Here is a 9,779-nt window from a genome sequence, read left to right as displayed (position 1 = left end):
AGTGGTGTTGGCTCCTACCCTGGGGGTCTTTAAGAGGAGGCTTGATGCCTACCTGGCTGGAGTCATTTGAGCCCAGTTTTTCTCCTGCCCAGGAAGGGGGTCAGACTTGAAGATCTACAAGGTCCCTTCCAAACCTACTTCTATGATTCTATGATTTTAGGGTGGGGGGGCAGTCATCATCTGCAGCGGGGACTGAGGGGGTGGGAGGGCAGGCATAATTCATGGGAGCAACTGGGGAGGAACAGGTGGGATTCACAAGAGTGATCAGGAGTGTTGGGGGACAGGGGGCAGGCAGCATCTGCCAGAGCGAGGTGGGGGTGGTGGTGAGGAGAGCAGGCAAGCTCTATGGGAATAGTTGGGAGAATGGGGGGCAGGTTAGGTTCATAGGGGGATTGGTGGAGTCCAGGAGGGTTTGGCAGGATCAGGAGGACTCACAGGGTCTGGGAGGGGGAGTTTCGGGGGAATCTGGAGCTATTATTAGCTCCCCTAGTCTTCCCCTTGGCGAACCTACAACCCTATTCCTTCATCTGCTCCCACCACTAATACTTACTGGCTTGGCTTCCAGCAGCAGTGAACACTGATAAATCTGGCACCTGGAGCAGCCTGCAGGATGGATGTTAGGAAGGGCTGGCTGGCCTGGGGGGAGAGTTGCCAGGGGCTAGGGGCTCAAAATAGCCTGGTGCCAGGGAGGCAGTTATGAAAAGCACAGCCCTAGGACTGGGGCCAGTGGCTGGACTTTCCGAGTCCTAGGGCTGTATAAGCAACTGTGCTGAAGTTCTATGCACCAGTCCATCTTATATTGATTAGGTTTCAGACCAGTCTGTGAGTGCAGAACTTCTGAACTCTTACGGGTTTAGGATGAATTCTGATCAATGAGACCATGTCTAAGTATAAGGTCTGCACCTGGGTGAACAAAGTTAGATTGGGTGGCCATTTTTAACCTGATCTAAGCTCCTCCTAACCTCCCGAATGTCTGCATTTAGCCCGCATCAATCACTCACTTCCATTATCAGGGGATCAACCTTTGAATGTCTCACTGAAAACCTAGGTTGTCTATGAATTGTAAATGTACTTCTCTACTTTGTGAACAATCTTTGAAGTAGATGGGAAAAATGGACATAATATTTCCCCACACTTCAGTAGTTTTTCCATTTCTAAGAGGGGTTAACAATGGAATGTTTTTAAACTCAAGCTTATCTTGTTAAATAAAAAAGTATGATAAGAGGTATTTTTGTCAGCTGTCTAGTGACGTATTAATACTGCTTAGCATTGAAGCAGGGCTTTTCATTGCTATGTCTCAAAGCACTTTACAGATGTGGGTCAGTATTATTAACCTCTTTTTACACATGGGGAATCTGAAGCACAGAGAGGTTAAAACCGATATTTTAAAAAGTAACCTTTGATTTTGGATTCCTCAATTTTACTATAAGTGACTGCAAAAGTGACCCTGCATTTCATAGCAATTCATTGGCAGGCCTTGGGATAGACTCTGACACCCACTCTGCTACCCCATCCATTAGACTATATTACCCATGGTCTGCATTTCTTTAGTTGAGGTTTTAGACTATAATCAATGTCTGTCTTTCATTGTAAGCAATTAATTATACCCTGTCATATTCTATTTCTACTTTTCATTATTAAAAGTATATGTAAGGATGCCACTCCTGTGGTGTCTTGGAGCATATTTCATCCTCTCAGTTTTTAGTCAGTGATATGTGAAGATAGCATGATTCATATATAACCTGCCTAAAGCTCAGATGTATGGTTTTGGAGAAATATGTTACTATGAAAAAGTTTTTGATTTGGTGTTTACAAAGACCAAAAGACACACAGACTATTGTGGGTTGGTGATTTAACCATAATCTGACCCACTGACATTTGTATATGGCAACGAAATTAGTGGAGTGCAGATTCAGGCTTTAAGTGACCCTGGATGAAATAAGCATGAAGTCTATGTGGCATCATTTCAAAAAGAGAAAACTAGAAGTGAAGGAAACAAAATAACAATCAGAACAGAAATAAAGGGGTTTCTGACAGGTGAGAAACAAAACCATGATTTCATTCATAACTAGGTCTGGAACAGTGAGATGCAATCCTAGGGCTTGCATTGCTTGTTAGAGTTCTTGGTTTTGGGTGCACAATACAGGTTTTTAGTTCTTTTGCCTATCTCCAACAGTTCCATACTTCTGATATGTCTTTGAAATTTTACTGGAACATTTTATTGGTCTTACTTTATTAAATAATTCTGTATAACTGTATAAATCTCTTTTGAACTCCTAGCATTACCCTGAAGACATTTTGAATTCAAAATTTGCCTTGTATAACAAGGACAATACCTTCCTTCCATTTCTGGACGCCTGCTTTGTGAACATTTACTCTTGACTGAAACTAATAGAAAGGTTTAGTTTAGGTACATATTTTTCCCACATTTTTAAAATCAGTTAAACATATACCTCTGTTGAAAAGTATATATGAAAATAAAATAAAGATCTTCTTTTAACCTTTTTTGGTACTCAGGAGACTTTTGCAAATGATTAGTCCATAATGTGGCCTAATTGCTTTGAATATTTTGAAATAAGTAAAAATTAAAACAATTCTGAAAAGTGGCTACTACTTATGAACAGTAATTTTCTAATATGACAGACTGAAATAGACTTTTTCCACTGTTATCAGGACCGGAGGGTAATGCATTCCATGAACACATCCAGAAACATTCTCTGTGGCAAACAGGGTTGAATCAAGCATCTAGCATTAAAGTTAATGGGTTGATTTTTGAGAACAGAATAGTGGTGGTGTAACTCCGTTGCTTGGCCTGCCAACAGCTCAGTTCCTGGCCACAGGAGAGTTGGGCAGGCTCTGCCAAAAGAAAAGAAAAAAGGATTGGGTCCTTTGCCACTTCTGCCTTCAGCAGAAGGGTTGTCTTAAATTTGAAGTCATCTTAGATTCGGGTAAATACAGTATATATTACACACATATATATGTCTGTACATATATGTGCATATATGTATGTATGTGTGTGTGAGATTTTATATATGCATATACATACATACCACACACACACTCACATATACATACACATATTACATACACTGTGATACCATTTATTCACACAAAGCGACATTTTGTTACATGCATATGTTAATCGCATCACGTGTACAAGTGCCCCATGTGCTTCTAGCTCAGTGTCATCTTTCTGGGGAGGAATTGCCGGATGGGACTGCAAGCATATTGCACTGTTTCACTGTGTTCCTGGTGGATTCTTTGCAACCAGAACCCACATCCTGGGGGCTGTGAATTTCACATCACTATAATTTTCCTCTTTTCTCATTAATGATGTCAAATTTTCAATGCTTTTTCTATCTCTGAACAACAGAGCCAGTTTTGAAAAAGCAGCTCTCTCTATGCCCCCTACTAACTCTAAGTCAATTCCAATATACAGCCATACAACTGGGTCTTCAAGTTTCATGACTAAAGATTAAATGCATGACATTTTCCTATGTGCCCCAGTGTTTAAGACATATCTTTGGGCATGTATAGTTTTATAGAAAATGGGCAGTAATCAATGAGTGGGTATTTGGAAGTGAGCGTTAAACAGGAGGACATGGTTATATGCCCCAGCTAGGGCCATGATCAAGGGAGATAAATCCTAACTCCCCAGGATCCTCAAGTTATTATCATCATAGAGCTCTCAGTCAGCATGAAGCATCTCATACTCAATATAAGGAGGCAATGGAGCACAACAGGGAAGCATAACCTGGGGACCCCTTATGGCTGCAGGTTTGACAGCTCTACCTGAACTTGCCCTGCTCTAGTTCCTTCTTTCTTAGAGATTTAAGGATGCCTTATGAGATTACTTAGCTTCTGTGGTTTAAATTGTATGCTGCTGATGTGTGTGTGCAGCGGAGGGGGTGTTGTAAAGAAAATAAATTGAGTAAGGGCAGAAACAAATGCCTGCTCTCAGAGTGCAGTTTGTCTTCTTTGGGCAGGGTGGCAGCAGCTCAGTTTACACAATGAGAAAAACTATTTTTAAAATACCAATAACTGTATTAAATTTGTAAAGCATATGCTATAATAACCCTATCTCAGCCATCACTTGATAAAGGGAAAAGCATTTTTACATATGCATTATTTCCTCCAGCTTAAGGATTCCCTGTCATGAAAGATAAATGTAGAAATGACATCAGTTTTAGAACGAACCAAAAGAGTAATACACAAGGAAATATAGTTATAGATGCAAGTACCTACCATGACTCAAACTGGCAGTTAACATGCCCTGAACTTTAGTTAAACAAGTCTGAATTAATATCTTCCTAATATGTGATAAATAGCATGTAAATAGGTGACTCAAGTAATCTCTGTAGAGCACCAAGGAACCAACTTAAGAAACCATCCTTATTCAGGGAGCACATAAGTACATGCTTAACTTAAACCACGCGCTTCAATCCCATTGAAGCCACTGGGATATTAGCAGATGTATAAGTGCTTTACTGAGTTGGGGTCTAAATAGCTAGCAGGTCCCTACTAACTGAAACTGCACCACAGATAAATTAAAAATAAATATGCTTTATTATCATTTTAAATATTCTGCTTTACATCAGGAATAACCAAAAAAAAAAAAAAAGAGAGAGGAAAAAAGATGCATAAGATTTTCTGGAGATTAAAGAAAGGCTATTGGTTCCTCCTAGGTAGTCATTCAGCCTTAAGGAATATTTATGCACTCTAATTATCATGCATGTTTCTCACATGAAAAGTAAATCTTGACCAGCTGGGATCACCTTTTTCCAAACACAGGGCCATTCATCTAATTTGAGAAATAGATTATATCCATAGCTAGTGAAGATTAATGAAGATTCTGCCAACCTAAATTCCTTCTTTCCACATTTCTTACTACACAAGGTATTCATTCCTTTCCTTCATATTTTGTTAATTATAAGTCATCGTAATCACTATTGCTTAAAAAGCTGAAATCATACATTCCACAGTTTCAAGGTTCTGATACATTAAATCATTGTATTTATTTGAATATAAGATTACCCTGATCATAAGACAACCCCCCAATAATTAGAGTCTATGTATGGAAACTCTGTAATTTTGCTATAATTTTCCAGGTATAGAATCTTATTATTGGAGGCTTGTCTTGAATTCATCTCCCTCCCACTGCTACAGCATAGGAACAAAAATATGGGGAATCAGGTAGCCCCTTTGCCCTCTGTGCCCCCCCCCACAACAGGTTCTTCTTCTTGCTGCCCTTTCCCCCCAACTTACTGTCAGACCCTGCTCTCCCAGAGTACATGGAACTGAGAAATAAATTTGTAAAAAGTGACTAGAAATAAACACAGCAGTAGTAATTTATGTTTGCTTATCCCCATAGACTTAGTTCATCTCAAACTGATGTATTTTGCCTTTTTTGCAACTGCTGTAAGTTTTTGCACAGGTACTTCATAAGTACACTTTTAAGCAGTACTTTTGTACCTATTTAGAGAGGCTACAAACTTTTTTTTTAAGGAAAATTTTTTGTCCCCCAAGTCATATCAGCCAAATCAATTCCAAATCTGTGGGACATTCAAGAACCATATGTGGCCCTGCTATGGCAAGCATTCTCCACCCTAGTCTAGGGTTTCAGATGCTTCCAAGTCCTTTGGTGGGTATGGCAGATTGCCATCTCTGTCTCACCCCAAACTCTGCTATCAGGCAGATGCCTAATCTGACAATTTGGTTACTGCAGAGGGCAGACACCTCTGGCCGCATCAGCTTCAGGTAACCCTGAATTGTAATCTGAGCAAGAAACGCTCTTGAGGGAGGGGGAAACATGCTCTCTCTGCCTATGTGACTGGCCTCACACACGTGGGTGGGGGCTTAAACTCCCAATTGTTCTAAGCAATGCCATCATGACTGGGAGGGGGTCTAGAGATCCTGCCAGTCTGCTTAGCAACAAGTGATGCATTTCAAATTGGTTGGCTGGCAGCCAACAATTGCTGGCCTTCATTGGATCAGGTAAATGAAGTCATAAGGTATTAATTAAGGACTGCCCAGGAGGTGTGGCAGCCACCATGATGAAAACTCTCAGAGAAGCTGGACCATCTGAAACTTGCTCTGTCTCTTGAAACTCATGTTCAATGAACTGCTTGCCTCCAGACCAAATCTCCACCTGCCTCTGGATGATACTTGTGAGTAAGCTACTTGAGATCTAACTGGATATATTGCTTGCAGTAACACAGATGTGTAATCAAAGGCTACCATGCCACTATTTGCCCTAAGGTATTTCTCTGATATTGCTGTATGCTGTACCCTATTCCAAACCTACTCCTTGTAACTAATAAAGTTCTCCTTTGTACCTAGCTTAGGAGATTTAATGGGAAAGGGCTTAGATTATTCCTTGGGGTCCTCTTTGTTTGGCTGACTAAGGGAGACCACTATTTGTGCTTCAGACTGAAGGAAGCAACCCAAGTTCTTGCAGTGGGTCATGTACCTTCATAGACTACTAGGCCTGTGTTTCCTGGGGCCAGAGGACCAAGATAAATCCAGACCTTGGATGGTGGTGGTATTATCTCAGGCTTACAGTTGTGCTCCAGGAAGGGGATTGGCTGGATGTGAGGTGCTCCCAGGGAGGCACTTGGAGCCTGGAAGGTTCTCGGGAACAGTGAGGTGGGTAGCTCAATGCAGGAGCACCCTCCTACTGGCCCACTATAGTGGGGATCATACATGCAAGCCCAAGTCCAAAACTTGGTTGTTCAGATGCCCTCAAGTTTCACTTGCCCTCCACCATATGGCCTGAGAAGCAAGGTAGGGAGGAGTCTTACATTTCCATAAAGTTGGTGCAGAGTCAAGATCTTCCCAATGAAAGAGAATGTGGGAAGCTAACTATGCATTACCTCCATTTCAGGTACTACTCCCTGCCATATTTGTGGTTTTCCCCAGCCAGTAGGAAAGTCACCTTGGTGGCTAAAACCTTTTTTTAATTTAAATTTCTGTATTCCAAGCCAAATTTGCCAAATCAAATTCCAAATCCGCAAGTCAGTCCAGAACCATAAATGGCCCTACTATTGGCAAACATTCTCCACCCCCATCTAGGGCTTCAGATGTTTCCAAATCCTTTGGTGGGCATCCTACTTGCAGGCCCCACCCTGGAGGCTTGGGGTTCAGATGCCCCTGAGTTTTGCTTGCTCTCAGCCATATGGCCATAGGAACAAGGTAGGGAGGAATCTCCCGTCTCCATAAAGTGGGCATAAAGCCAAGGCCTTACCACTCCAGCAGCTAAGTAGGATATTTTCCATATAATGCCTTGGCAGCTACTTTCCCCATGCCAGGAGAGCAGTCTTCCCTGGATGCAACTAGGAAGACCACCTCAGTGTTCACAGTGTTTCCCTTGACAGGTAAGATGGGTCTTTTTTTAAAAAAAAATTAATTGTATGTATTTGAGGCCAAATTAGCTAAAAAAAAAAAAATCCAAATCTAAGAGTCCAGAATCATAAGTGGCCCTACTACTAGTAAACATCCTCCACCCCCATGTTGGGGTTCAGATATTTCCAAAACCTTTGGAAGGCATCCTACTTGCAGGCCCAAGCCCGGAGACTTCGCGTTCAGATGCCCCTGAGTTCTGCTTGCCCTCAGCTGTTAGGTCCCAGAGGCAAACCAGAGAAGAGTCTACCATTTCCATAAAGTGGGATTAAAGCCAAGACCTTCCCACTTAAACAGCTAAGTGGAAGGTTTACTGTACATTACCTTGGCAGATATTATCCCCATGCCAGGAGAGCAGTCTTCTTCAGGAGCAGCTAGGAAGACTGCCTCTGGTCATGTGGTCACAGTGTTCCCCACTGGCAGTTAAGCACAGGACTTTTTTTTTTTAAAATATAATTTGTAACCAAGGCCAAATTAGCTAAAACTAATTCCAAGAGTCCAGAACCATAAGTGGCCCTACTACTAGCAAACATCCTCTACCTACACCTGAGGCTTAATATGTTTCCAAAAACCTAGGACTTTGCATGATATTAATCCAAAGTCTAAAGGCTCATGATTTGCTATATATTTCATTGGGTTGGGCCCCACCAGAATCAACAATATTTCAAGCCATGGTGATACTGAAGCTCAGCACTGCTCATTATGTATGTGTACTCTAGATACCCCCAACCAAAGATCCATGTGCTAATTAGCTCCCACTCATGTGACTGGAACTGGGTATTCTTGTCATGAATCCTGAGACCCTCCGAAAATGTATATGCAGATAAGGCATAGAGCAGCTTGGTTTGGCTTTGTGTCATGGAAGGTGGGACCATAGTACTCATATGTGACAGGCTGAGAGAGGGGCTGACAGAGGGATGTTTGCTGATATTTTCCAGATGTTTAAGGCTGGAGAAGAAACATTGGAAATGGAAAAGAAAGGCACAGCTCACCTGTGGAAGTGGAGAGGAAGTAAAAATGTGTGCAATGTAGTGGCTCACCATGATTTCAAAAAGAGTCATCCTTGAAAGAGACTGTGCTGAATGGTCACTATCATGGTTTATTCAGATGTCCTGCACTATTTTATTCTTGTGGTAGGTTCCTATTGGCATGTTTGCATATGTGGGCTATGCGCTTTATGGTTATGCTCAGTGTTACCTTCATGTAATCAACTTTAGAGGTGGTTTCCATTAGTGAGCACATGCATTTTATAGCAGCAGTTCAAAGACTGACCATGTATTTACTGTAGTTTCCTTGTATGTGAATGTAAGATAAGGGACTTTCCCCCCATGGTGACTGGGAGAAAATCTCCTCTTAATATATATGAGTAAATATGGTAATCATACTTTGAATTTGCATGTCTGTTGATTCCCACTGATAATAGATATGTCCTCACCATTGCAGAGATAGACACTGAATTCTCTTAATTTCATTACGGCCCCATGATTATTAGATGCTACAAACATGTTTAACCCCCACCCCCCTCATTTTAGAATAAGAGTACGACTATAATTGCTAGTCTCAAAACACCGTCTCCATATGTCACATTCAGTAACATGAACATTCTGGCTGCAATCAGCAATTTGTATTAAATTGTTCTCAACCAAAGGAGAGTGCTTGCTGGAAACATTTAAAGTTATTGATTGACACACACACACTCTTACACTCTCATCAGCTAGATGTTATCTTTAACAAGAAAGCCAAAAGGCTAACTCCTCCAAAGAGAGGGGTGTTCAAAATCCAACCCAGACCCATGACCCAGGTGCAGTCTCTTCAGAACACTTGCAGGTGAAATAGTCTTATATTGATTCAACAGGCTTTTCACTTTTCTTGCCTTGAGTTTCTTCTATGTTGTCCTTTAATTCAATCATTTGGGGCTTTTCAAGAAATCTCAGAAAGGAAGTATCCAATCTCTTGCTTTTCAGTTTCTATTATTTCTGCACAAAATACTTTGCTTAGGTCCACAAAGGTTGAAAGTATCTAGCAGTAACTGTAAAGGTGAAAAAACCTACAAGGATGTTGTTTTACACACACACACACACACACAAACACACACACACACACACACACAGAAAAAACTCTATGAGGATGTGTATATATAATGTGTGTCTGTGTGTAGAAACAGATGCAATCTGATGTTTTATTTATGCTGCCATAAGTTTTTTTTATGATCCCATTGTCTCCCGTCCTGCACCATTAAGGGCTGTGACACATTGGCAATGTCCATTTTTAGTGTATGTATCTCCTTGTTCTCTCTCTCTCTCTTTCTCTCTCTCTCTCTCACACACACACACACACACACACACACACACGGGGAGAAAAAAATATTCATCTTGGATTTG

Source organism: Crocodylus porosus, unplaced genomic scaffold, assembly GCF_001723895.1.
Source record: "Crocodylus porosus isolate Cpor-Errol unplaced genomic scaffold, CroPor_comp1, whole genome shotgun sequence".
Taxonomy (NCBI): Eukaryota; Metazoa; Chordata; order Crocodylia; family Crocodylidae; genus Crocodylus; species Crocodylus porosus.
Note: the sequence above shows the minus strand (reverse complement) of the source record.